Consider the following 27,751-nt stretch of genomic DNA (forward strand, 5'->3'; position numbering starts at 1 on the left):
AAAAAGTTTTGTGTTGTTCACCTAACGGTCACTGATACAACTCTGCTGCTCTGTTGTGTGTCTGCTGCTGCACAGAGACTGTTGAAGTGATATCCTGAACCCTTCAGGATCTCTTAGTGCAGGGTATTTTTTATAAAGTTTATTTCTATCAGTCGTTGCACTTGAACAAATTCCTCGTGGAGAATAATGAGATCTCAGATTGGGTCTGTGATTGCTATCGACTTTTTCAGCATGTCCGCGTTGGCACAGCGAACTTTGACGCTTCACCATGGAACTGGTAAGTTGTTGTAACTTAAAGGATTGTTGTCCAATTTGCCCCTGACATGACATGTTTGATAAGGGTTATCATATTTGACATGTAGTGTTTAGTATGTCTCATAATTAGTAAAGAGAAATAAACAGTAACTCAGGGGTGTACCTGTGGCTTCTGGTCTTGTGTCCATTGTACATGTGGTCTGACTCAGGCCTCATTCATCAAATGAAATATGTCCATAAACAAATCAACTGTTGTTTATCTCAGAAACAGAAATCAGCAGTGAAAACATTTCCTTCAGTTTGACTCTGTTCCTTCCCAACATGTGACAGGGCAGTTAAAGAGGAGATGGAACACTCACCTGTGGATTCGAGCTTCTCTCAGTTTCATTGATGATCTTCCTCAGCGTCGGGAGCTCAGTCTGGAGAGCGGCTGGGACTCGAACCCTCCTCCTACCGACACACTGCAGCCAGGGGGAGGAGGGAAGCTTAGGAATGCAGCTCTTCTGGATCCACCGCCTGACAAGTGATGACGCTCAGTTGTGGGAGGTAATTAAAAGCATTTAATCTCAGTAGGATTTTGAGTTTTGTGCTGTCATTGTCCTGAGAGGAAGTTATTGTTCATCTCCTTTTATCTTTCTTACTGAATCTACGTAGCACATTTAGATTTTACCTTTCAGTAAAGTTAGTGCAGAGAAAATCACAGAAGTCATCTTTTTCTTTCCTTCATTTCTTACATCTTTGTTTTTACTTCCCCTCAGGACATTCGCCCAAAACTGGAAAAATTAAGTTTTCACCTCGGCCCAACAGCTCTATGAAGCCGCACCACATTAAACACACTCATAGAATCAGGTGATAAATAATAAATTGTAATTTGATGAAAAACATTGAGTATAAAATCTTCAGTGCAGATAAACCAGGTAGGATGAACAGTTTTCTAACTTCATTCTGAACACAAACTATAACAATGACCGAATATATTACTCAGGAATAATTCTGAAGCATCAACACAGGACAAGAGAACACAACATTACAGACACACATCTGTACTATAAAATAAAATAAAATAAAATATAATGTATTAAAAAAATATACAATAAAAACAACAAGTCACTCTCCAGGTAGATACTTTTTTTATGATTCTATTTGACTTGTGTGTGTCCTTGGCTCAAAGGCGCCCTCCCTTGTACTGTATACACAGTACATATATTCAGCACATATATACAGTACAAATATACTGTACATATTCTAATCCCATTCAGATAATAAATTGAGGAACAAGCCTCCTGTTCTTCATCATAAACAAGACAGAGTCAGAAATGGTTGGAACCAGCCAGTTACAGTAAAGTGTAGCTGAGTGCAGTAACACACCTTTACCAGGGTTACCACAGCAACCTGAGCATCACTACTCCCAGCCTCCATTTCTCTGAACAAGGATTTTACTCTGAACTGAAACCAGGCTCCTCCCACCAAATCCAATCAAACCAGACTTTTTCATTTTTGCCAGACATACAACAGCAGTGCAGGCAGAATGAAATGGTGTTTCCCTGGGATCCCTCGATAAGATAAAGACACTAAAGGAGATCACACGTACAAATACAGAATTAAGAACACACATTGTCACACTCTAGGCAAGTTGTGTGTGTGTGTGTGTGTGTGTGTGTGTTCAGCTGGTTTCCCTGTGGCCTGTGCTTATTGAATAAATTGGACATGTGCCTTGGGTGCCCCCTTGTGGCTGTTTTACCCCAAGTGGCAGGTGAGTGATGTGTTGCTGCAGAGTTTCCTGTGTGTTCCACCATGTTGCATCTACAGTGGATAAGGACTGAATGCAGAAAGCTAACCAAAATGGTTTTCATGGTATCATATGATAATTTATGATTCAAATATTGTTTATAGCTATTTTCTTTTTTTCAAAACATATTGTTTTATTTCATGTGCCCTTTTACATAATATCTCTACTCATTATGCAAAGAACATTTGTGATCAGAAAAAGTCAAAAACAAACTGAGATCAACTGACTCATCATTTATTGTAGCTTGTAAATTTGTCACATTATCAAATGTCCTTCGCTTATTTAGTCGACATCTAAACATGAGCAAAAAGTCCCAAAAATAAGAAATGTAAAAAGCAATTTGTGCTTCTTCATCATTGTCCGTGGTACTGTACTTATCATTTAGAACAGAGTATGTAAATAATGGAAAAAAACATTTTAAATCAGAATTACATGAATCAAAAATGAATCCTTAACAGTATGTGAATAACAATATTTGCTTGAGCAGACTTAAACAACTTAAAAAATAAAAGTAACGATATAAAGGGCAGTACATAACTGTCTTAGTGTATTGTACATCACCATTGTTTTCTTTATAGTCATCACATACATAGAGATAATACATTCATAACTTCATCATCCACATCACCATGCACATCTGTTTCTCTGCCCTGAACTACGTAAAGTTATATAAAAGATAAGTCATCATATACACAAACATACGGCAACAAAAAGGAACAAAAATACAGGTAACAAATGTACATTTATACTTACATTTCTCTTTTTTTTCTTTAATCATTGTCATTTCATGCACTCAAGTTGTTCTGCTCGAGGGCTAGTGACTATTGACACCGTAAAAAAACGACCAAAAAATAAATCATCGAAGAGTCGTAAAGAAAAGAAAATGCACAGAGGTCCAAACTAACTCTGTTGTTCTTTCTTCATTTTCACTGAAACAAATTGGTTATTTAGTCACATTAACAACAAAAAATTTAACAAGAGTAAAACAAACATAAACTAACAAAACAATAATCTCTTGCAGAGTTTCCCCCCAAAATAGTAATTTTTCCTGAAGCTGATTTAGACTGAAGACTTGTAGTTCTCTGAATTTGCTTTCAGACCTGCACGGAGGTCCAGACATGTTCCTGAGACCTTCTGGAGAGGCTGTAAGTGAGAACGTAGAGAATCTGAGAATACAGCAGGAAAATGTCCAGAACATTCACAGAAAGTGAGTGGGCCTGATGATGACGTTTCTAATGTTAGATGTGAAACTGGAAGAAAACAAATCTATAAACAAAGTCTGAACATTTTCCAGAGTCTATGTCAAAGAACAGTTGAGTAAAGATAATATTTCATCCAAGTGAATGTGAATCTATTGCTGCATATTAAATTGGACTGAATTACCTGATGTGTTCAGTTGTACTTTGTTCACTTCATTTTGAAGGCGTCGATCAAACCCTTCAGAGCTTGTTCCTTTGTGAGTCTCCTCCAGGCCTCTGGGACATCAGCTGGTTCGGCTTCATATATTTCTCCAAATCTGTCATTGTATTGCACCAGGACGTACTTCCAGTAGTCAGATGCCTCTGTGGTGGAGTCTGGAGGAATGATCCAGTCTGGATAGTACTTGTTGTAGTTCTTGAAAGGATGCCACTCCCATTTGGTGTCTGAGTTTCTGAATGGACGATCACTGTGCACGCTAGTTGTACACAGTGATGTAACCAGCCTCCGACTTGACTCACAGGTGAATCTACCAAGACCTTGTGGCCGATGAATGGCTGCATGATGCTGCTTGTGTTCTGTGCCACCGGCCTCACAGGGAGCCTTACAAAATGGACACTGTCGTCCACAACCAAACACTCGCTTGAAAAGCTCATCCTGTGGTTTGATTGGAAGCTTGTTCAGAGTCTCAGTGATGTCATCAGAGTTTGAGAACTCCTCTTCCAGTTGGTCCTTCAACTCTTTCATTGAGATCTTGAGACACCTGATGAATGAATGACATGAGCTTTGGATTTGAAACAAGGTGATTTCTTCATCCTCCACTGAAACTGAGATGTCTTTGATCAAATGTTGGCGCATGTTGCTGATTAGCTTTGTGATGCTTTCCTTGTTATCTGGCAGCGGAGCACCATCCTCTCCTATTGCTGCCTGATCTATCGCTTCTGATATTTTATCGTAGATGACATGTAGATTGTTGTTCTTCAGTTTGCACAAAGTCTTGTTCACTGACATCTTTTCTCTGATGTGCTCAAATATCCAATCCTTAACATAAATTTCATAGCTATCAATGTAAACGAAAAAACTCTTGAAGTTTTCCTGTTTCAGCAACTCTTTCTGAATGTTGTACTGGAAGATTTTGCGAGAACTATACTCTGCTGAACGGGAACTTGTTAGAATGTCATCCACAATGTTTACTCCCAGAGATCCACAGATGAACTGTTTCACAGCAGGTTTGATACAAAACTGGACATAGTTAGTTGCTTCATGCAGGCTATGACCTCTCTGTTTGTACAGATACAGAAAGTCTGACAGATACTCAGTTTTCTTTTCCTCCATCTGTTGTTTGGGATCCTTAACTAACAGGAAGTTTTCCTTCATTTTGAAGAATTCCCTTGAGGCAATGCCACAAATGTGAAGTTTCAGGTCAAACTCGAACTTGTTTGGCCAATGATTACAGCTTTCTTGAAGGGACTTATCAACTTTTTCGAGGAGTTCAGTTGTTAAACCATCATCAGCTTCTGTGTTTGTCTTTGCTCTAACACGTACACACTGTGTACATAACTCAATGATACTGTCTGCTAAGTTCTGGAGCTCTGTTGTTTTGTCTTTTCCTCCGTCTAATTGATGGTCACCTTTGACCTCAAAAGAAACATTGCCATTTTTTTGTAGGCTTCCAATGTCCTGCACATCCTGTTTGTCAACTCCAGTCCACAACTCTTCAAAGTTCTTAGTTAGTTGTTCTTCAGACAGGGTGCAGTGTTTAGGGTCTTTCAATAGACTCATCACCAAGCGTTCAACATCAATTTGCCTTTTTCTCTCATTTTCGTGACCTTGTTTTCGAAACTCAAGCCAGGAGTCGAACTTGTTGTTCACAGAAAGTTTGATTTCGTTTTCAAGATTGCTGATACTTTCTAAAATATCCATGATGAAGGCCTCGATCAGATGTACTTTTTTTCCTTTTTTTCTGTAGTAGTTGTTCAGTTTTTCCTTTATTTTTCTCTACTGTGTTTCGATTTGTTCAGAAGCCTCGATTATTTTTGCTGAAACCAGTGTGTTCCAAGCTTCTGTGTCAGACTGACTGGGCACATCCAGGATGTCTGACTCTGCTTGTGTTTGCCAGGTCAGAATCTCTTTTCTGAAAGCCGATTCCCACTGACTGAACTCTTTGCACAGGTTGTTGAAAGCATGAGACACAAGAGTGTTTCTGAAACTAAAGATGAAGTTCTCATATTTCACAGCCTTCCAGAGACTCTTCATCCATTCCAGAAACTCTGGGATCTGCGAAACTTCATTGCACGGGTCCTTCTTCACTGTTTTGAAAAGGTTTTTTTTTAAATCTGCTACAGCTTCACTGTAACCTGTGTTCACCGGTGCCATTGGTGGAGTTCCATGCCAGAGTCCTGGGATGTTCCAGTTGTTCTTGTCCAAGTCATAGTCCAGCACATCCGTGAACTCTTTGATAGAAGGTTTCTTTTCCATTTCAGCTGCGATTTGAGTCATTTCATTGAGTTGGTACCGGAGATGTTTTCTATCTGTCCTAATCTTTGTTTGAGCTGAACCTCCGGCAACATTTTGGTGAACAAAATGACAAACTGGCTTTTTCCCAATTTCTTTCATCCTCAAGAATGCATGCACTGCAATTTGCAGGACATCTTTCATTTCTGCTGAGTTTTCCATTGCGATGTTGATAATGGTGGCATCACTCAAGCCAATGACAAAGGTTGCTAGCTGGTTGTCGTGCTCGTTACTGTCCTCTAGTTGTGCCAGATCAGGAGACTTAAGACCCTTTGTGTCAATGAGGACAATAAAATCACAGTTTAACTCGCTTTTCAAATCCTCTCCAACTTTGAGGAAGAGCATGAAAGCTCCTCTTGTGCATCTGCCGCTGCTGACAGGAAACTGCACACCGAACATGGTGTTGAGGAGCGTTGACTTACCGCTGCTCTGAACACCCAACACAGTCAGTACCAACAGTCTGCTCCTCTGTCCAACCTTCTTGTGAAGCTCCATCAGTACGTCTGTCACCCATCTCTCTGGGACGTTGGAGGCATCTCCGTCCAAAAGCTCTAAAGGATATCCATCCAACAGCATTTCAGCTGCCAAACCAGGGAGCTGGGATATTTCATCAGCTGTTGTTGAGCTGCTGGTTGAGAACTCGTAGATCAGTCCCATCTCTCTCATGTAATGCTCTGTTCCTAAAGAGCTGTCCACCAAAGCTTGGTCTAACTCTGCTATGAGTTTGACGTCTTTCTTCTCGCATTGCTCTTTGAATTTGTGACGTAACACAGAGAGTTCGACTCGTGAATGTGTATTAAACTTCAGTTTCATCCACTTCAGGAAAACATCTCTTTTTTCTTTGTCACTTGTAGATAAGCACTTGATGAAACTCTTCATTCCTTTGGAGGCGTCAGAATTGTGTTGCTTCTGTCTGATTTGTCTTTTTTCTTCCTGAAGTTGACATTTATATTCTTCAGGGCCAGAATCACCAGATGTCTCCAGTCTACACTCTTCCTTTTCTAACTTTGACAACCTCTTCCAGTTCGCTCCTTGCAAAGTAAGATTTAGTTTTTTATAGTCTGGTATACTTCGCACTCCAATGTCGTCCATGATCTCCTCCGTTGCTTTTCTCTGTGCGTCAGTTTTGCTTTCGTCCACAGACAGACCAAGTTCAACAGCTTTTCCAACCATATCTACAATGCTCATGGTGTCTTTCACATCTGACAGGGATGCCTTGATGACCTCACACAGTTTCTTTGAGAACTTTGCCCCATTTGAACTCTGGTCTTTGACCTTCACTCTGTTCTTTGGTAAACCTAATACATCCAACAATCTCTTCACAGACATCATCTCCTCTCTGGCATTCCCTCCCTTTCGATTGACGACTAAGAAGAGTTTGGATTTCACATCTTGAAGAGAAGATAGAATCTCGTGCTCACTTTCTTCAATGCTGTCCAGAAACACAAAGGTAGCTGTTGATACTTGAAAGAGAAAGTTGAATTGTGTGAGTGATTCACAAATGTCCCCTCGCAAATCTGCAAAGGCTACTGGCCCTGGAAAAACATCTAAACTTTCATTACCGCAGGGAAGGTACCAGCAAACCTCAACAAGCCCATCTGCAATTTCTCTTTTGACTGCCCCCCCTTTCACATCTCTGTGTATGAAGATGTTGCAGTTCTGTTGTCCACTGCTGAGGACATGATTCAAAACCTGGGACTTGGATAAACTGCTGTTCTTCAGCCTCACAAAGGAGAAGAATGGTATATTTGCTTGGACAATGTTGTCTTCAACAAACCCTCTTGATTCAGACATTTCATGTGGACACCACTCTTTGACGATGTCTCTCAGAGCCCACAGCATCAGGGTACACTGACTCTTGTGGCTGCGGGGCAACAGCAGTGGAAGAGAAAACTGGCACATTGACATCTTGAGGGCCATTTCCTGCTGCAGGATGCTGTCAGCGCAATGGAAGAGAGCGACTATGAGGTCGAGGGGGTTAACCTCATCATCTCTAGAGTCATCATCGGTGTAAAGGTCTTCATCAAAGAGATCATTGTCTTCCTCATCGTTTTCTTTTTGCCTGATTGATGATTGTATTGAGCTCCTGCATTCTGCGTTTATTTTGAACAGTTTTCTGAGGAAACTCCATGGTATTTCCTCCAGCGATAAAACTGTTTTTTCCTCAATACTGTTTTTGTTGATATCAAGGAGAGACCGTAGATTGAGCTTGTTGGGATAAAAGTCCTTCAGTCCAAGTTTGACGAGAAAGCTCAACAGGGCTGTCAAAGAGAAAGAGAACATACATTTTAGAAATCAACGACTGGCACCACGTATTGGATTGTATATGTATGTTTAGTTGTTTGGGTATGTGTTATTTTGCAGTGTTACATACTGTAAATCTTTCTTGTGAACAACATTTGGAAGAAAAGACTTCATTCACATGAGACCAAAACTTTTAATTGTTACGTATAGGAATCCTAAGACGTCTGAGCAACATGGGCCTGAAGGGACATGTCCTCCTCGAGCTGCCTCTCTCAGGTCTTGTAGAGGAGTTTAAATTCACCAAAACAAGTCTGGAGACTCTCTCAGAGTCCAGAGACAAATATATAAGGACTGTTGAAACATCATTGACAACAGGACGGAAATGGAAACCAAAAGAAGCAACCCAACAGGTAAAAGCAGCACTCTAGCACACTGACATTCTGGGTCACGTTAAACAGGGAAGAGGAGGTTTGGGCCTAGGTTAGAGTAGTCCCCTGTGGAACAAGGCAACTCCTTCAGAGCGGAGACAATTGGTAGTCCTGGAAATCTGGCATCAGGAAGAGGCAGCAAGATGTGTGAAGGCCTTCCACTGCATGAAAAGAAGCGTTTGTGTCAATCTGTGTCGCAGAGAAGTGTTGGCACATCCTTCGGTTAACGACTTTCACACGTATCTGCAGGCAGCAAAGGAAACGCTCAGGTTTCCTGCAGTTGTCAAGCCTGTGAGCTGTTGAGATTTGACCCCCCTGCTCCAACGCCTAGAGGACGCTTTCACATGCAAATGACAATGCTCTGAGCTTCACAAATGCAAATCAGTTTCCCTGAGAGCAGATAACACCAATGTGTAAGAGGCACCAACAAACTATCTGGCTGAGTAAACCAGGCTTAAAATAAATATTAAACCTGAAATTTTAAATTGTTCTTAAGTAAGTAAGTGTGCTATAATGAATTTTATTGTATACCACGAACAAAGGTCAATGCAGTCAAAAGAAATGAAACAATGCACTTTATTTCAAATTTTTATTGTCATCCAATCCTAAATCTCAACAACTGTACAGAGTGGCATGATTACAGTCACTTTTTCAATTGTGCTGGTTAAATGCACAGAGGAAGTGTAAACCACACCTCTACCAGCAAATAAATGATGCTGGGTATGATCATCTGTGTCCTGTAAGCTCCAAACTTCTACTGGCTTTCCATAAAAATATCTGTCCTCCCAAAATACTGGCATTAAATTCACATGTCAATGGCAAACTAAGCTGTTCCATGAATTATAAATGGTACCTTTTCACCACTACTTTCAAAATTGCTATGAAACATTCATTGATTTAATGATTTATTTTTTCAGTGTAATATTTAATCCCCCATGGACTGCACAGTGACAAAACAAAGCAGCCGGCTGTTTGGCTACAACATACATCTCCACTCAGTTTGATTATTATTTTAAATATAAAGAAGACACAATATAGAGCTTAAATTCCTTCATAATTTGAACTTCAATTGTCTAATTGTTGTTATTAAACTTTCTCAGTATTCCATTAAAACAGTCAACACTTTTATCCAAAGCGACTTACAATAAGTGCATTCAACTATAAGGTTACGAACACAGAACAGCGTGAATCATGGGTGTAAATGTACTAAACACCACAAAAAATAAACCTGGCCTCAGTCACATGCTCATCCCATATGAAGTAACCGCTGCTCACGTCACCCGCTCGCGTCATCAGCTGATGGACTCGTCCAATCACAGCCTCGTAAACACAGTGCAGCAGCGTCGAGTGTCCCGCAGACAGGAAGCGGGTCGTGTTTAGCTTGTCCCGTACGAGTGACTCTGTTTTCGGGGTAAATAACTTGCTGAAGTCGACGCGACGCTGTTCCCTGGAGGAGAAGATGAGTGCGTGGGAAGCAGAGCCGCGGGCCCGGTGTGGACGAGTCGAGGCGGAGAAGACGGAAGCACAGTCCCTGAGTTACGGTGAGAGCTAAGCTAGAGCCGCCATGCTAACCACTAAGCTAACTGGTACATCTGAAAAGCATGTCCGCCACTCTTTGGGATAGCGAGAAAGTTGCTTAAATACGAATACAGCATCGAGTGCTGGAGCAGATCTACTGCATGTGTAAATATGTATGAATTACTTAGATGTAACAGTTTGTTCTCGTTAAGTTTTTTCATCAACGTGACTTTTCTGTATGTTTTCACAGCCTCAGCCCCCCCCCCCCCCCCACACACACACACACAAACAAAGAGGCGTTAGGCTGAGACACTGAAAGTCCGGATTTAAAGTGCAGAAAATTAAGCCATTGAATGTAAGTAACTGTTTATGAATTGTTTTGGTGTTTTTTTGCTGTGGATCTTCCAACGGTGATGCAGCGCGGCTATTTCCGTTTATTAATAATAAAGTCATGTTACATGTGTTGTTTTCCAGCTGCCTGTCCATGACGTACAAAGACACACTATGAGCCAGTATGATCCGACCAGACCTTACATCAGCATTGAGGAGTTGTCGGAGAAGAAAGAGGGTAAGGTTATATTCATTAAATAATTTTCCAGTTACATGTAAAGGTGTATGTTGTCATTGAACTGTGCTAATTTTACTGAATGTGTTTACAGCTGATTGAAGCGGGACAGATGACATGGATCCATCCTTCCACAGCCAGGAGCTCACCGACCTGTGTCCCACACTTCATATAAGACTGGAAGCTACACTGATCTCACAGCTACACACCACAGACGTCTACACACTGGAGAAGATTCAGACAGAGTCCCACAAAGAAGTCATGACCCAGAGGCTGCAGAGAAACATTTCAAGCCTCATCTGAGTTTTTGTACAATATTTTTGCTGTATGTAAATAAAGCTTTCACTCCACATATACCTTGTTCAAATTTGTTCCCTGTACAATGTGTTCGCCTGTAACATCAAGCATCACATGAATGTTTAGTTTTAATTAACTGCAGTGCTTTTGGTAAAGGCTTACTTATAAATAATAATAAATATTAATATATACATTTTTATTATTAATATTGTGTGGGAGGGGCTTACCCCACGTGCGGAATGCTGTGACCCCACGTGTGCACTGCAATGACCCATAAGGTGACCAATAGCAACACTTCTACCAGCCAATGACGAGTGACATTAGTTTCAAGGGTCTGTGGTTTCCTCCAATGGTGAGTAGAGAGAGGTTCTAGCCAGCGGCTGGACTCCGATTCATATGCTAATTAGATCACACGTCGCGATCGGTCCGCGAGGCTCAGCGAGCCCCCCCGCGGCTCTCTCCTTTGTTCTCCAAATCCCCCTTAAGGTCCGCAAACGCCGATAGACCCACCTTGTCTTCACTGGCGAACGCCGAGGTAACATCATGGAAACAGTTGGTTACAGCAGGGGATTAGGCCTGTCCGTAGAGGTTCACTGTGACAATAATACTGCTTTTCGTCTAGTGTGAGTTTTGCAGTGAACCAGGGCTTGTCGTTGTTATAGCTCACCCTGGTGCGTGTTGGAATACATCTGTCTTCACAGAAGCTGATGTATGACGTCACTGCATCTGTGTATTCATCAAGGCTGTTGGAAGCAGTTCTAAAAATGTCTCAGTCAGTGTTGTCCAGGCAGTCACGCAGCTCCTCCACAGCTTCTCTGTTGCTCCAGTTCTTGGATCTCAGCACAGCAGGTTTAGAAAGTTTGAGTTTCTGCCTGTAAGCTGGGATCAGATGAATAAGAGCGTGGTCGGACAGGCCCAGAGCAGCGCGGGTCACTGCATGATACGCCTTGTTGATGGTGCTGTAACAGTGATCGAGAGTGTTCTCCCCCCTGGTCGGGCATTTGATCAACTGTTTATATTTGGGGAGTTCCTGAGATAAGTTCCCCTTATTAAAGTCCCCGAGGACAATAACAGGGGAATAAGTGTTCTCTCTCCTCCTCTCCCCCCCCAGTACCTGCTCGGCGAGTTGTCGTTGTGCCTTGCGCACGTCCGCTTGCGGGGGGATGTACACGCCGGCCAGGATGAAAGAGGTGAACTCACAGGGAGAGTAGAACGGTCTGCAGGTGATGAAAAAAGTTTCCAGGTCCGGAGAACAGGACTGTAAAATGACTTTCACGTCGCTGCACCAGCCCTGGTTTATATAAAAACAAATCCCTCCGCCTTTTGCCTTGCGTGAGAGGATCGGGTCGCGGTCCGCGCGTAACAGCTGGAAGCCGGTCAGCTGTGCGGCGGAGTCCGGTGTGGCTTCAGTCAGCCAAGATTCCGTGAAACACAAGACAGAAGTAAGGGAAAAGTCTCTATTTGTCCGGATGAGGAGGTGCAGTTCGTCCATCTTATTGCACAGCGAGCGGACATTAGAGAGGAGGATGCTCGGGAGAGGTGAGCCTAACCCCCGCTCCCTGAAGCGCACCAGGGCCCCAGCGCGCTTCCCTTGCGTCTCCGCCGGAGTCTCGCTGCGTGTCCGAGGACCACCGCACCTTTGATGAGTAAGTCCACTAAATCCACGGAAGAGGCGATAAAGTTGGGACATAAATCAGATGGTGTTGGGTCCCTGATGGAAAGAAGCTCGTCCATCGTGAAAGTAATCCGAGTCGCAGTAAACAATAAATACTAAAAACAAACACAAAAGTGCGCACCAACACACCGAGGCGACCGTTCGTGGCGCCATCTTGCTATGAGTCTATGTCAAAAAAATAGTTGAGTAAGGATAATATTTCATCCAAGTGAATGTGAATCTATTGCTGCATATTAAATTGGACTGAATTACCTGATGTGTTCAGTTGTACTTTGTTCACTTCCTGTTGAAGGCTTCGTTCAAACCCTTCAGAGCTTGTTCCTTTGTGAGTCTCCTCCAGGCCTCTGGGACATCAGCTGGTTTGACTTCATATTCTTCAGCAAATCCCTCATTGTATTTCACCAGGACGTACTTCATGTAGTCAGATGCCTCTATGGTGGGGTCTGGAGGAATGATCCAGTCTGGATAGTACTTGATGTAGTTCTTGTAAGGATGCCACTCTCCTTTGGTGTCTGTGCTGCTGAATTCATGATCACTGTGAACGTCAGTTGTACACAGTGAATTAACCAACTTCTCACTTGACTCATGACTGACCAAGACCTTGTGGCCGATGAATGGCTGCATGATGCTGCTTGTGTTCTGTGTCACCGGCCTCACAGGGAGCATAACAAAATGGACACTGTCTTCCATTGCATTTTGACAAATTCCCTTGAAGCAACGCCACAAATGTGAAGTTTCAGGTCAATCTCAAATTGTATATTTGATTTGTGATGGTTGTAACCTTGTTTAAGGGATTCATCAATTTGTTCTAGAAGATCCTTTGTGAAAGAGTCCTGGTAATCTCCATCGGTCTTTACCTTATCACGTACAAACCTTGTACAAGAGTCAATGATTCTGTCCGCAACGCTCTGCAAATTTCCTTCCCACAGATGTTGGAGCTTCTGCATAACAGTGTCTACGTGATCAGGTCTAGTTTTAAATGGATCTGTTCCCATTTCCTTTAGGTGTGTTACTTTCTTCAAAGACTCATTGACGTTTCTATTACAGAAGTCTTTTCTCAGCTGCTTCAGGACGCATGCTGCAATGTCTCGCTCTTCCAGGCCGGACACGTTTCCAGTGGCTTCAGCCCACATCTTTTCAAACTCTTGTGTCAGCTCTTCCTCAGTCAGAGTTGACGCGTCGCAGTCACCCAGAAGCTTCATGACCTTCTCTTCAATCACACCTCTGTATTCTCTCTGAATGTCCTGAACCTTTTTTGAACTTAGTTTTAGTTCAAGGGTGCAATCCAGTTGTGCCCACACAGAATGTTTGATTTCATCTGCAAGGCCTTTGACACTGTTTAAAAAGTCCACTTTGTATTTCTCCATCAGATGAACTTGTTTGCCTTTCATCTTGTAGTAGTCGGAGATTTTTTTCCCTCATTGTTGTTTGCTGGTCTGTTATTTTGTCTGACACCTCAGATTTTTTTTCTCCAACTAATCTGTTCCAAGTTTCCACCTCAGATTCATTGTCAGAATTCAAGATTTCTACCTCTGCTTGTGTTTGCCAGGTCAGAATCTCTTTTCTGAACTCCCATTCCCACTGACTGAACTCTTTGCACAAGTTATCATAGGCTTGAGCCACAAGAGTGTTTCTGAAACTGAAGATGAAGTTCTCATATTTCACTGCCCGACAGAGACTCTTCATCCATTCCAGAAACTCTGGGATCTGAGACACTTCATTGCACGGGTCCTTCTTCACTGTTTGCAAAAGGTTTTTTTTTAAATCTGCTACAGCTTCACTGTAACCTGTGTTCACTGGTGCCATCGGTGGAGTTCCATGCCAGAGACCTGGGATGTGCCAGTTGTTCTTGTCCATGTCATAGTCCAGCACATCCGTGAACTCTTTGATAGAAGGTTTCTTTTCCATTTCAGCTGCGATTTGAGTCATTTCATTGAGTTGGTCCAGGAGATGTTTTCTTTCTGTCATGTTCTTGGCATGAGCTGAAACTGATGAAACATTCTGGTGAACAAAATGACAAACTGGCTTTTTTCCAATTTCTTTCATCCTCAAGAATGCGTGCACTGCAATTTGCAGGATATCTTTCATTTCTGCTGCGTTTTCCATTGCGATGTTGATGATGGTGGCGTCACTCAAGCCAATGACAAAGGTTGCTAGCTGGTTGTCGTGCTCGTAACTGTCCTCTAGTTGTGCCAGATCAGGAGCCTTAAGACCCTCTGTGTCAATGAGGACAATAAAATCACAGTTTAACTCGATTTTCAAATCCTCTCCAACTTTGAGGAAGAGCATGAAAGCTCCTCTTGTGCATCTGCCGCTGCTGACAGGAAACTGCACACCAAACATGGTGTTGAGGAGCGTTGACTTACCGCTGCTCTGAACACCCAACACAGTCAGTACCAACAGTCTGCTCTTCTGTCCAACCTTCTTGTGAAGCTCCATCAGTACGTCTGTCACCCATCTCTCTGGGACGTTGGAGGCATCTCCGTCCAAAAGCTCTAAAGGATATCCATCCCACAGCATTTCAGCTGCCAAACCAGGGAGCTGGGATATTTCATCAGCTGTTGAGCTGCTGGTTGAGAACTCGTAGATCAGTCCCATCTCTCTCATGTAATGCTCTGTTCCTAAAGAGCTGTCCACCAAAGCTTGGTCTAACTCTGCTATGAGTTTGACGTCTTTCTTCTTGCATTGCTCTTTGAATTTGTTACGTAACTTAGAGAGTTTGCCTCGTGAATGTGTATTAAACTTCAGTTTCATCCACTTCAGGAAAACATCCCTTTTTTCTTTGTCACTTGTAAATAAGCACTTGATGAAAGTCTTCATTGCTTTTGAGGTGTCAGAATTTTGTTGCTCCTGTCTGATTTGTCTTTTCTCTTTCTGTAGTTGACATTTATATTCTTCAAGGCCAGAATCACCAGATGTCTTCAGTCTACACTCTTCCTTTTCTAACTTTGACAACCTCTTCCAGTTCGCTCCTTGCAAAGTCAGATTTAGTTTTTTATAGTCTAGTATACTTCGCACCCCAATGTCGTCCATGATCTCCTCAGCTGCTTTTCTCTGTGCGTTGGTTTTGCTTTCGTCCACAGACAGACCAAGTTCAACAGCTATTTCAACCATATCTACAATGCTCATGGTGTCTTTCCCATCTAACAGGGATGCCTTGATGACCTCACAAAGTTTCTTTGAGAACTCTGCCACATTAAGCCTCTGGTCTTTGACCTTCACTCTGTTCTTTGGTAAACCTAATTCATCCACCAATCTCTTCACAGACATCATCTCCTCACTGGCCTTCCCTTCCTTTCGATTGACGACTAAGAAGAGTTTGGATTTCACATCTTGTAGAGAAGATAGAATCCTGTGCTCACTTTCTTCAACGCTGTCCAGGAACACAAGGGTAGCTGTTGATACTTGAAAGAGAAAGTTGAATTGTGTCAGTGATTCACAGATGTCCCCTCGCAAATTTGCAAAGGCAATAGGCTCATGAAAAATGTCAAGTTGTTCCCCGCCAGAGGGAAGGTACCAGCAAACCTCAACAAGTCCATCTGCTATTTCTCTTTTCACTGCCCCCCCTTCCACATCTCTGTGTATGAAGAGGTTGCAGTTCTGTTGCCCTCTGCTGAGGACATGATTACAAATCTGGGACTTGGATAAACTGCTGTTCTTCAGCCTCACAAAGGAGAAGAATGGTATATTTGATTGGACAATATTGTCTTCAACAAAACCTCTTGATTCAGACATTTCATGTGGACGCCACTCTTTGACGATGTCTCTCAGAGCCCACAGCATCAGGGTACACTGACTCTTGTGGCCGCTGGGCAACAGCAGTGGAAGAGAAAACTGGCACATTGACATCTTGAGGGACATTTCCTGCTGCAGGATGCTGTCAGCGCAAAGGAAGAGAGCGACAATGAGGTCGAGGGGGTTAATCTTATCCTCTCTAGAGTCATCAGCAGTGTTAAGGTCTTCATCAAAGAGATCATTGTCTTCTTCAATGTTTTCCTCTGGTCTGATTGATGATTGTATTGAGCTCCTGCATTCTGCATTCATTTTGAAAAGTTTTCTGAGGAAACACCATGGTATTTCCTCCAGCGATAAAATTACTTTTTCCTCAATAATGTTTTTGTTGATCTCAAGGAGAGACTGTTGATTGAGTTTGTTGGGATAAAAGTCCTTCAGTCCAAGTTTGACGAGAAAGCTCAACAGGGCTGTCACAGAGAAAGAGAACATACATTTTAGAAATCAACGACTGGCACCACCTATTGGGTTGTATATGCATGTTTGGTTGTTTGGGTGTGTGTGTGATTTTGCAGTATTACATACTGTCAATCTTTCCTGTGATTATCATTTGGAAGGAGAGACTTCATTCACATGAAACCAAAACTATTCATTGTTACGTATAGGAATCCTAAGATGTCTGAGCAACATCGACCTGAAGGGACATGTCCTCCTCGAGCTGCCTCTCTCAGGTCTTGTAGAGGAGTTTAAATTCACTAAAACAAGGCTGGAGACTCTCTCAGAGTCCAGAGACAAATATATACGGGCTGTTGGACCATCATTGACAACAGGACGGAAATGGAAACCAAAAGAAGCAACCCAACAGGTAAAAGCAGCACTCTAACACACTGACATTGTGGGTCACGTTAAACAGGGAAGAGGAGGTTTGGACTGAGGTCAGAGTAGTCCCCTGTGGAACAAGGCAACTCCTTCAGAGCAGTGACAATTGGTAGTCTTTGAAATTTAGCATCAGGAAGAGGCAGCAAGATGTGTGAAGGCTGTCACTCAAGCAAGACAGGGGCAGTAGATGAAATGGGAAATCATAGAGAAAAGATATATCAGCTGGAAGTACCTGTGGGGAATGGAAGCTAGCAGGATTAGCTTACTGCTTCGACCAACCTATGACGTCTTTCCCTCACCCAAAAACCTACAGCAGTGGCTGAACGAAGATCCATCCTGCCCACTACGCTACCCTCATCCTTACTGGTTGTAAAATAAGTCTCTCCCAAGTAGGTATACGTGGAGACACAACCAGGTACTCACATGCCTTGCAGCAACAATAGACACAAAGAGAACTGCTACCAATGCCTTTACATCCAAAACATCAAACGCAGTTCATAGGAAAACTTTTGTCTGTGAGGGGGAACAGGGACAGAGAGGTTCTCCTCCATCTGACCATTCCTGGTCAGATGGAGCAAGCCAGAGACTGGAAGATGTTGGTGGACGTGGGCCAGCGGCTTCTAGTCCAATCACATATTGTTACTACCACTGTAAGACAGGAGCTGATACACTGGTCCAACATCCTGCACATCGTCTTCTTCGTAGAACTAACCCAAGTTTGTAACGTCCTCAGCTGGAGGAGAGAATTCAGTTTAAATTTGGTAGCTACAGCTTTGTGCCCATTCACGCAACAAGCATACAGATCTCAACATATTGCTCTGTAAGCTCTCTGTGTCCATACACAAATAAAAGTTGAATGAGTTACCTGCAAGCTCTTCACTTTCTGGGTCTCTTGAAGACATGGTCAAAGCCTTCGCTTAATTCCTCGTTGCGTCAAAATCTGGAGAAAAATATATATTAACTCGTAAGTTTCACAGAACAATGGTTACTGTATTTCCACAAAGCCAAATTTAGTTATTCTACGACTCAAACATAGTAGATTGTCGCCATTAGTTTGTGGCCAAGATGTTCAAATTGTCTTTATTTGAACCTGTTGCTAGTCTAACCGTCAAATTAAGTTCTGTACATAACTTCACGAATATTTCTTATTGAACTATCTGTCGTATTGTGACTTTTGTCATTTTCTTAAGGAAGTCCTGTATTGTATGGATGGACCAAGAATCTGTGTGACCTGCACCCACTGAGCCTGTTGTGAAAGTCAACCTGCACTGCCCACAGAGAACTGCCTTAATCTGCGACCTGTACTGAAAAGAGTTTTTGTGGTGACAGTGGACTTTATGAAAAGATAGACAACATGTCTCCACTTCCTCCCATTGTGAAAAACTGATGCCAAAATATCTTTGGTGTGATGTAATTGATTGAAGCTCTGTACGTTTCTACAACAGTAAGTTGCTGATCCTGTTTTGCATTTGCTGGAATGTACAGCGAGCTATGGAGTTTAACTCCCGATCATTACCGTGATGAGGGAATTTAGTCTTTATCCTTCTCCTCTGCTTATTAATTTGTTTAATTAGGGCCCGAGCACAGACATCAAAGGTGTCTGGTGAGACCCTATTGAAATTGTAAGGATTATTAGGGCCCGAGCACAGACATCAAAGGTGTCTGGTGAGACCCTATTGAAATTGTAAGGATTATTATTATTATTCAGGCAAATTAATTGGCTTTTTGAGGGCTTTACCATGCTCAACTTCTTACAAAAATTTGCAGAAAGTTAGAAAGTGGTGAAAATTTACGTATTCTGAAGGAATTTTCAATGGGCGACGCAAAATGGCTCAACGGTGCCCCCCGAGACCCCTGAAACGTGTTCACATTGACCGGTCTTCACAAAAATCAATATACAGGTGTATCATGACCAGACAAACAAAAAAGTCTCTTGGTGCAATTGGAAAAACACAACAGGAAGCCTGCTATTTTGCATTTAGTGGCCATTTTGGCCATGTTCCACATTTTTTCTTTGATACACTTGTACCAGGGTTTTCATCGGATCAACTTCAAATTGAGATGAGTGTCATCACAACAAGATGGAGATAAAAACTGACTGACAGATTTTTTTTTAATCACACGGCCTGACCGTGGCGTGGTGTCAAAGTTTGATTAAATGCCATTAAAACACGATGTTCTGTAACGCGGACATACATGGACCATGAATCCTTTGATTTCAGTCTTCCTAGATCAAAGGAAACTTTATGTCTTGCAAAGGTTACGTCTCTCTCTCTCTCAGAACTGTCTCTCTCTCTCTCAGAACTGGTTATTTTTGTTTTTTCATTTATTATTATTATTCAGGCAAATGAATTGGCTTTTTGAGGGCTTTAACATGCTCAACTTCTTACCAAAATTTGCAGAAAGTTAGAAAGTGGTGAAAATTTACGTATTCTGAAGGAATTTTCAATGGGCGTCGCAAAATGGCTCAACGGTGCCCCCCGAGACAGCCCGAGACCCCCGGAAGGTGTTCCCATTGACCGATCTTCACAAAAATCAATACACAGGTGTATCATGACCAGACAAACAAAAAAGTCTCTGGGTGCAATTGTAAAAACAAAACAGGAAGCCTGCTATTTTATATTTAGTGGCCATTTTGGCCATATTTCTTTGATACACTTGTACTTATTATTATTAGGGCCCGAGCACAGACATCAAAGGTGTCTGGTGAGACCCTATTGAAATTGTAATGATTATTATTATTATTATTATTCAGGCAAATGAATTGGCTTTTTGAGGGCTTTAACATGCTCAACTTCTTACCAAAATTTGCAGAAAGTTAGAAAGTGGTGAAAATTTACGTATTCTGAAGGAATTTTCAATGGGCGTCGCAAAATGGCTCAACGGTGCCCCCCGAGACAGCCCGAGACCCCCGGAAGGTGTTCCCATTGACCTATCTTCACAAAAATCGATATACAGGTGTATCATGACCAGACAAACAAAAAAGTCTCTTGGTGCAATTGGAAAAACACAACAGGAAGCCTGCTATTTTGCATTTAGTGGCCATTTTGGCCATATTCCACATTTTTTCTTTGATACACTTGTACCAGGGTTTTCATCGGATCAACTTCAAATTGAGATGAGTGTCATCACAACAAGATGGAGATAAAAACTGACTGACGGATTTTTTTTTAATCACACGGTGTGACCGTGGCGTGGCGTCAAAGTTTGATTACACGCCATTAAAACACGATGTTCTGTAACGCGGACATACATGGACCATGAATCCTTTGATTTCAGTCTTCCTAGATCAAAGGAAACTTTATGTTTTGCAAAGGTTACGTCTCTCTCTCTCAGAACTGGTTATTTTTGTTTTTTCAGACAAAAAGCATGCAATGCTTCAAAATGGATGTGCTCGTTATTAGGGCCCGAGCACAGACATCAAAGGTGTCTGGTGAGACCCTATTGAAATTGTAATGATTATTATTATTATTATTATTCAGGCAAATGAATTGGCTTTTTGAGGGCTTTAACATGCTCAACTTCTTACCAAAATTTGCAGAAAGTTAGAAAGTGGTGAAAATTTACGTATTCTGAAGGAATTTTCAATGGGCGTCGCAAAATGGCTCAACGGTGCCCCCCGAGACAGCCCGAGACCCCCGGAAGGTGTTCCCATTGACCTATCTTCACAAAAATCGATATACAGGTGTATCATGACCAGACAAACAAAAAAGTCTCTTGGTGCAATTGGAAAAACACAACAGGAAGCCTGCTATTTTGCATTTAGTGGCCATTTTGGCCATATTCCACATTTTTTCTTTGATACACTTGTACCAGGGTTTTCATCGGATCAACTTCAAATTGAGATGAGTGTCATCACAACAAGATGGAGATAAAAACTGACTGACGGATTTTTTTTTAATCACACGGTGTGACCGTGGCGTGGCGTCAAAGTTTGATTACACGCCATTAAAACACGATGTTCTGTAACGCGGACATACATGGACCATGAATCCTTTGATTTCAGTCTTCCTAGATCAAAGGAAACTTTATGTTTTGCAAAGGTTACGTCTCTCTCTCTCAGAACTGGTTATTTTAGTTTTTTCAGACAAAAAGCATGCAACGCTTCAAAATGGATGTGCTCGGGCCCACCCAGTGCTGCTTTGCAGCCCTAAAAATTTTATATTATTCTTGTTACAAGTTGAATCACATTTGATACTGCTCCTGTATATATTTATTTTATATATATATTTTTTAGATATATACATTTTATTTTCTAATTAAACATTTTTATTTATTATTATTATTATTATTATTATTATTATTCAGGCAAATGAATTGGCTTTTTGAGGGCTTTAACATGCTCAACTTCTTACAAAAATTTGCAGAAAGTTAGAAAGTGGTGAAAATTTACGTATTCTGAAGGAATTTTTAATGGGCTTCGCAAAATGGCTCAACGGTGCCCCCTGAGACCCCCCGAGACCCCCGGAAGGTGTTCCCATTGACCTATCTTCACAAAAATCGATATACAGGTGTATCATGACCAAACAAACAAAAACGTCTCTGGGTGCAATTGTAAAAACAAAACAGAAAGCCTGATATTTTGTATTTAGTGGCCATTTTGGCCATATTCCACATTTTTTCTTTGATACACTTGTACCAGGGTTTTCATCGGATCAACTTCAAATTGAGATGAGTGTCATCACAACAAGATGGAGATAAAAACTGACTGACGGATTTTTTTTTAATCACACGGTGTGACCGTGGCGTGGCGTCAAAATTTGTTATTATTATTATTATTATTCAGGCAAATGAATTGGCTTTTTGAGGGCTTTAACATGCTCAACTTCTTACCAAAATTTGCAGAAAGTTAGAAAGTGGTGAAAATTTACGTATTCTGAAGGAATTTTCAATGGGCGTCGCAAAATGGCTCAACGGTGCCCCCCGAGACAGCCCGAGACCCCCGGAAGGTGTTCCCATTGACCTATCTTCACAAAAATCGATATACAGGTGTATCATGACCAGACAAACAAAAAAGTCTCTGGGTGCAATTGGAAAAACACAACAGGAAGCCTGCTATATTGCATTTAGTGGCCATTTTGGCCATATTCCACATTTTTTCTTTGATACACTTGTACCAGGGTTTTCATCGGATCAACTTCAAATTGAGATGAGTGTCATCACGACAAGATGGAGATAAAAACTGACTGACGGATTTTTTTTTAATCACACAGTGTGACCGTGGCGTGGCGTCAAAGTTTGATTACACGCCATTAAAACATGATGTTCTGTAACGCGTACATACATGGACCATGAATCCTTTGATTTCAGTCTTCCTAGATCAAAGGAAACTTTATGTCTTGCAAAGGTTACGTCTCTCTCTCTCTCAGAACTGGTTATTTTTGTTTTTTTCAGACAAAAAGCATGCAACGCTTCAAAATGGATGTGCTCGGGCCCACCCAGTGCTGCTTTGCAGCCCTAAAAATGTTATATTTTCATTATTATTATTATTATTATTCAGGCAAATTAATTGGCTTTTTGAGGGCTTTAATTATTATTATTATTATTTATTATTATTATTATTATTATTAGGGCCCGAGCACAGACATCAAAGGTGTCTGGTGAGACCCTATTGAAATTGTAAGGATTATTATTATTATTATTATTATTATTATTATTATTATTATTATTATTTATTATTATTATTATTATTATTCAGGCAAATGAAATGGCTTTTTGAGGGCTTTAACATGCTCAACTTCTTACCAAAATTTGCAGAAAGTTAGAAAGTGGTGAAAATTTACATATTCTGAAGGAATTTTCAATGGGCGTCGCAAAATGGCTCAACGGTGCCCCCCGAGACCCCCCGAGACCCCCAGAAGGTGTTCCCATTGACCTATCTTCACAAAAATCGATATACAGGTGTATCATGACCAGACAAACAAAAAAGTCTCTTGGTGCAATTGGAAAAACACAACAGGAAGCCTGCTATTTTGCATTTAGTGGCCATTTTGGCCATATTCCACATTTTTTCTTTGATACACTTGTACCAGGGTTTTCATCGGATCAACTTCAAATTGAGATGAGTGTCATCACAACAAGATGGAGATAAAAAGTGACTGACGGATTTTTTTTTTTCCATATATATTTCTTACTGTACAGATCTTTTTTATTTTTATTACTATTATTCCTTTTAAATTAAGTGTGGTCGCCAAAGAATCCAAACTGATCTGCAAGAGCTAGTCACTGGATTTGTTAGACAAGTATGGAAATGGTTCAGTGGTTAAAGATGTAAAATAAATAATTTTTTAACAATCTGTTTTGCAAATATTTGTTTTTACATTGTTTCTGTTATTGTATTTGACCATTTTAAATTCAGTGATTCATAGCGACAGCATGTGGGTAATGAAGGATTTTTCTATTTTAATGCTGCTATTCTTTTACGGCCTGAGCCCCAGTAAGAAGGTGTTGTGCAATAATGCATTAAACGTGATACCATAAAATGGTGTGCCTTTCGACATTCAATAAATATGGTTATCAAAATAAAATATTGAATATTAATATTAAAAATATTAAAGTCAATAAACAGTCTTTGCTTAGCTTAGTATGATTATTAAGCCCAGTTATGTTACCCGTCCATGGAAAGGGAAAAGAGGTTGCTGTGCAGTTCGCAGTTCTGTGAAATCGTCTTGCTGGTTGTGTGGCTACTGCCTTCGTAGTTCTGTTGGTCAGTTGCTCTCTGAAGTTCTCCTGCAGGACATAGCGTCGCTTCTAGGAGGTTGGTAGAGCTTGGATTGCCAGGAGGTTTTCTTGGCGAGACGAGCCCTTAACCATCAACAAGAGTAAGGAAAAACCCTTTTAACAGGTTAAAAAGAACGTAAAAACATCAGATAGCAACATGTGATGAATCCCTCTCCCAGGACGGACAGAAGTGCAATAGATGTCAACAGTTTTCATCTTTCATACATTAAAAAAAAAATGTTTACTTCTGTACTTGAAGATTTAATCTATTTATTATAATATGATTTGTTATATTCCAATGAATGTTTGTTTGGATTTTTAAGCTATAAGATTTCACAAACATGGAGGGAGGATCCATCATGTACATTCAGACTTTGGAAGTTTCCTATTCATGTTTTCATATAGTAATATACCTGAACCTAAGGTGCAATATAGATGTGAGAACACAACTACAACCGTCACCTGGTGGTTGTATATGGTCACTAATGTGCAGAAAAGTGTTTTTGCAGAACATAATGATGCCACAGTGGAGTTCATCTTGGTCCTTTGACTACCGGCAAAACAAACAACGTTACACAAGTGAAAGAAAGTGAAAACAGAGTTTTATTTTCAAACTTTTCTTTAACTCTCACAGGATCACCACAAACCGTTAAAACATTTCCCCTCACACAAAATATATGTTTTCAAACAATACAGCACAAATCCCATTTTAAATGTTGCCCATGTTAGTGAGGTAACAAGCTGTGCAACTTACTGTAAGAACAATAAATAAAAGGATTGCAAAACATGCTCAACACCGCCCCCCCCCCAAAGTATAAATATATTTAGGGCCCGAGCACAGACATCAAAGGTGTCTGGTGAGACCCTATTGAAATTGTAAGGATTATTAGGGCCCGAGCACAGACATCACAGGTGTCTGGTGAGACCATATTGAAATTGTAAGGATTATTCTTTCTTATTATTATTCAGGCAAATGAATTGGCTTTTTGAGGGCTTTAACATGCTCAACTTCTTACCAAAATTTGCAGAAAGTTAGAAAGTGCCCGAAATGTACGTATTCTGAAGGAATTTTCAATGGGCGTCGCAAAATGGCTCAACGGTGCCCCCCGAGACAGCCCGAGACCCCCGGAAGGTGTTCATATTGACCGGTCTTCACAAAAATCAATACACAGGTGTATCATGACCAGACAAACAAAAACGTCTCTCGGTGCAATTGGAAAAACAAAACAGGAAGCCTGCTATTTTGTATTTAGTGGCTATTTTGGCCATATTCCACATTTTTTCTTTGATACACTTGTACCAGGGTTTTCATCGAATCAACTTCAAATTGAGATGAGTGTCATCACAACAAGATGGAGATAAAAACTGACTGACGGATTTTTTTTTAATCACACGGTGTGACCGTGGCGTGGCGTCAAAGTTTGATTACACGCCATTAAAACACGATGTTCTGTAACGCGGACATACATGGACCATGAATCCTTTGATTTCAGTCTTCCTAGATCAAAGGAAACTTTGTCTTGCAAAGGTCATGTCTCTTTCTCTCTCAGAACTGGTTATTTTTGTTTTTTCAGACAAAAAGCATGCACGCTTCAAAATGGATGTGCTCGGGCCCACCCAGTGCTGCTTTGCAGCCCTAAAAATGTTTTATTATTCTTATTCTTATATTATTCTTATTATTATTCAGGCAAATTATTTGGCTTTTTGAGGGCTTTAACATGCTCAACTTCTTATTAGGGCCCGAGCACAGACATCAAATTTTATATTTGTATTTGTCTTTTCAGTGGAGCACTTTTTATCAACTGTTTTGAATGGTGTTACATAAATAAAATTGTTATTATTATCTTATGCTTGACATGAGCTAGTATGAATACTTTGATCAATACCTCTGTTGGGCCTTCACACATTTTTCTTCCATACTTAATAAAAGAAGACCTTTGTCATAAAGCATAACAAAAGACTCATGTTTCCTTTAAATGTAAAGTTAAAACCTGCCTGTTAATGTTATTTAAAAGACTCATCTACCAAAATTTCCTGATGATGAACTATATTTCTAAAGCACTGTCAAAACAAATTGCTTTATCAAATGTATATGGGTTTAATTTCTTATTATTATTATTATTCAGGCAAATGAATTGGCTTTTTGAGGGCTTTAACATGCTCAACTTCTTACCAAAATTTGCAGAAAGTTAGAAGTGGTGAAAATTTACGTATTCTGACGGAATTTTCATTATGTCTGTCTTTTCATGTACTCAATCTCCTTTAGTGGACCATTTGCCTGACAAGAAGACACGTAAAAGGAAGCCCAAGAAGATCTTTGAAATAGATTTCAATGAGGATGTGAACTTTGACACCTTCATCCGCACAACAAGGGTAAAAACCTTTTACATTTTCAGAGAATGATACTGGCATTATTTGGTGTTACCTGGTTGGTAGTATTAAAGGAAGTTCTGAGCTTACGAGGATATATGCTTTTACGGTCATATTTATACAAATCACCAGTAAGTTATGATGGGTTATATTTCTGTTACTGCTGGGAGAATTAAACAGCATTGATATATAAGATTAAACTAAGACTGAGGTTAACAGTTTATAATCATAATCCTGCTGTAATGAAGAAAAACTTACTTTATTTGTTTGTACCGAAAATGGCAATTATGCAGATCTAAATCTCTAAACTTTACAAAAATTGAGTGATAGGTTGTTTTTTATTTGGAAGGAATGAGTGGAAATGGCCATGCTCCCCTTTTAAATATCAGTCAGTATTTATTCCAGAGAAACTATCAGAAAATGTACTTACCCTGTCCATGTCAACTAGGATGTTTGTTGTTAAATTTGTGTAGTGTAAGCACATAATCACATAAGATTCAGGATTTATTATTATTATTATTATTCAGGCAAATGAATTGGCTTTTTGAGGGCTTTAACATGCTCAACTTCTTACCAAAATTTGCAGAAAGTTAGAAAGTTTAGAAAATTTACGTATTCTGAAGGAATTTTCAATGGGCGTCGCAAAATGGCTCAACGGTGCCCCCGAGACAGCCCGAGACCCCCGGAAGGTGTTCCCATTGACCGATCTTCACAAAAATCAATACACAGGTGTATCATGACCAAACAAACAAAAAAGTTTCTGGGTGCAATTGCAAAAACAAAACAGGAAGCCTGATATTTTGTATTTAGTGGCCATTTTGGCCATATTCCACATTTTTTCTTTGATACACTTGTACCAGGGTTTTCATCGGATCAACTTCAAATTGAGATGAGTGTCATCACAACAAGATGGAGATAAAAACTGACTGACGGATTTTTTTTTAATCACACGGTGTGACCGTGGCATGGCGTCAAAGTTTGATTACACGCCATTAAAACACGATGTTCTGTAACGCGGACATACATGGACCATGAATCCTTTGATTTCAGTCTTCCTAGGTCAAAGGAAACTTTATGTCTTGCAAAGGTCACGTCTCTTTCTCTCTCAGAACTGGTTATTTTTGTTTTTTCAGACAAAAAGCATGCAACGCTTCAAAATGGATGTGCTCGGGCCCACCCAGTGCTGCTTTGCAGCCCTAAAAATTTTAGTTACTATTATTATTATTATTCAGGCAAATGAATTGGCTTTTTGAGGGCTTTAACATGCTCAACTTCTTACCAAAATTTGCAGAAAGTTAGAAAGTAGTGAAAATTTACATATTCTGAAGGAATTTTCAATGGGCATCGCAAAATGGCTCAACGGTGCCCCCGAGACCCCTGGAACGTGTTCACATTGACCGATCTTCACAAAATTCAACACACAGGTGTATCATGACCAGACAAACAAAAAATGTATTTAGGTGCAATTGGAAAACACAACAGGAAGCCTGCTATTTTGCATTTTGTGGCCATTTTGGCCATATTCCACATTTTTACTTTGATGTACTTGTACCAGGGTTTTCATCGGA

General features: G+C 40.7%; 1 long non-coding RNA gene and 2 pseudogenes across 1 annotated transcript; 1 reads left to right on the top strand and 2 right to left on the bottom strand.

Annotated features, from left to right (window-relative positions):
• Positions 1 to 3,035: 3,035 nt before the first annotated feature.
• Positions 3,036 to 8,038, bottom strand: LOC132998789 (up-regulator of cell proliferation-like; annotated as a pseudogene).
• A 2,190-nt stretch (positions 8,039 to 10,228) lies between these two features.
• LOC132999053 (uncharacterized) lies at positions 10,229 to 10,869 on the top strand. Its single transcript, XR_009678020.1, has 3 exons — positions 10,229 to 10,300; positions 10,420 to 10,513; positions 10,605 to 10,869. It is a non-coding gene; the product is annotated as an uncharacterized LOC132999053 (long non-coding RNA).
• A 1,889-nt stretch (positions 10,870 to 12,758) lies between these two features.
• On the bottom strand, positions 12,759 to 17,995 carry LOC132999007 (up-regulator of cell proliferation-like; annotated as a pseudogene).
• Positions 17,996 to 27,751: the final 9,756 nt, after the last annotated feature.

Source organism: Limanda limanda, chromosome 3 (assembly GCF_963576545.1).
Source record: "Limanda limanda chromosome 3, fLimLim1.1, whole genome shotgun sequence".
Classification (NCBI taxonomy): Eukaryota; Metazoa; Chordata; class Actinopteri; order Pleuronectiformes; family Pleuronectidae; genus Limanda; species Limanda limanda.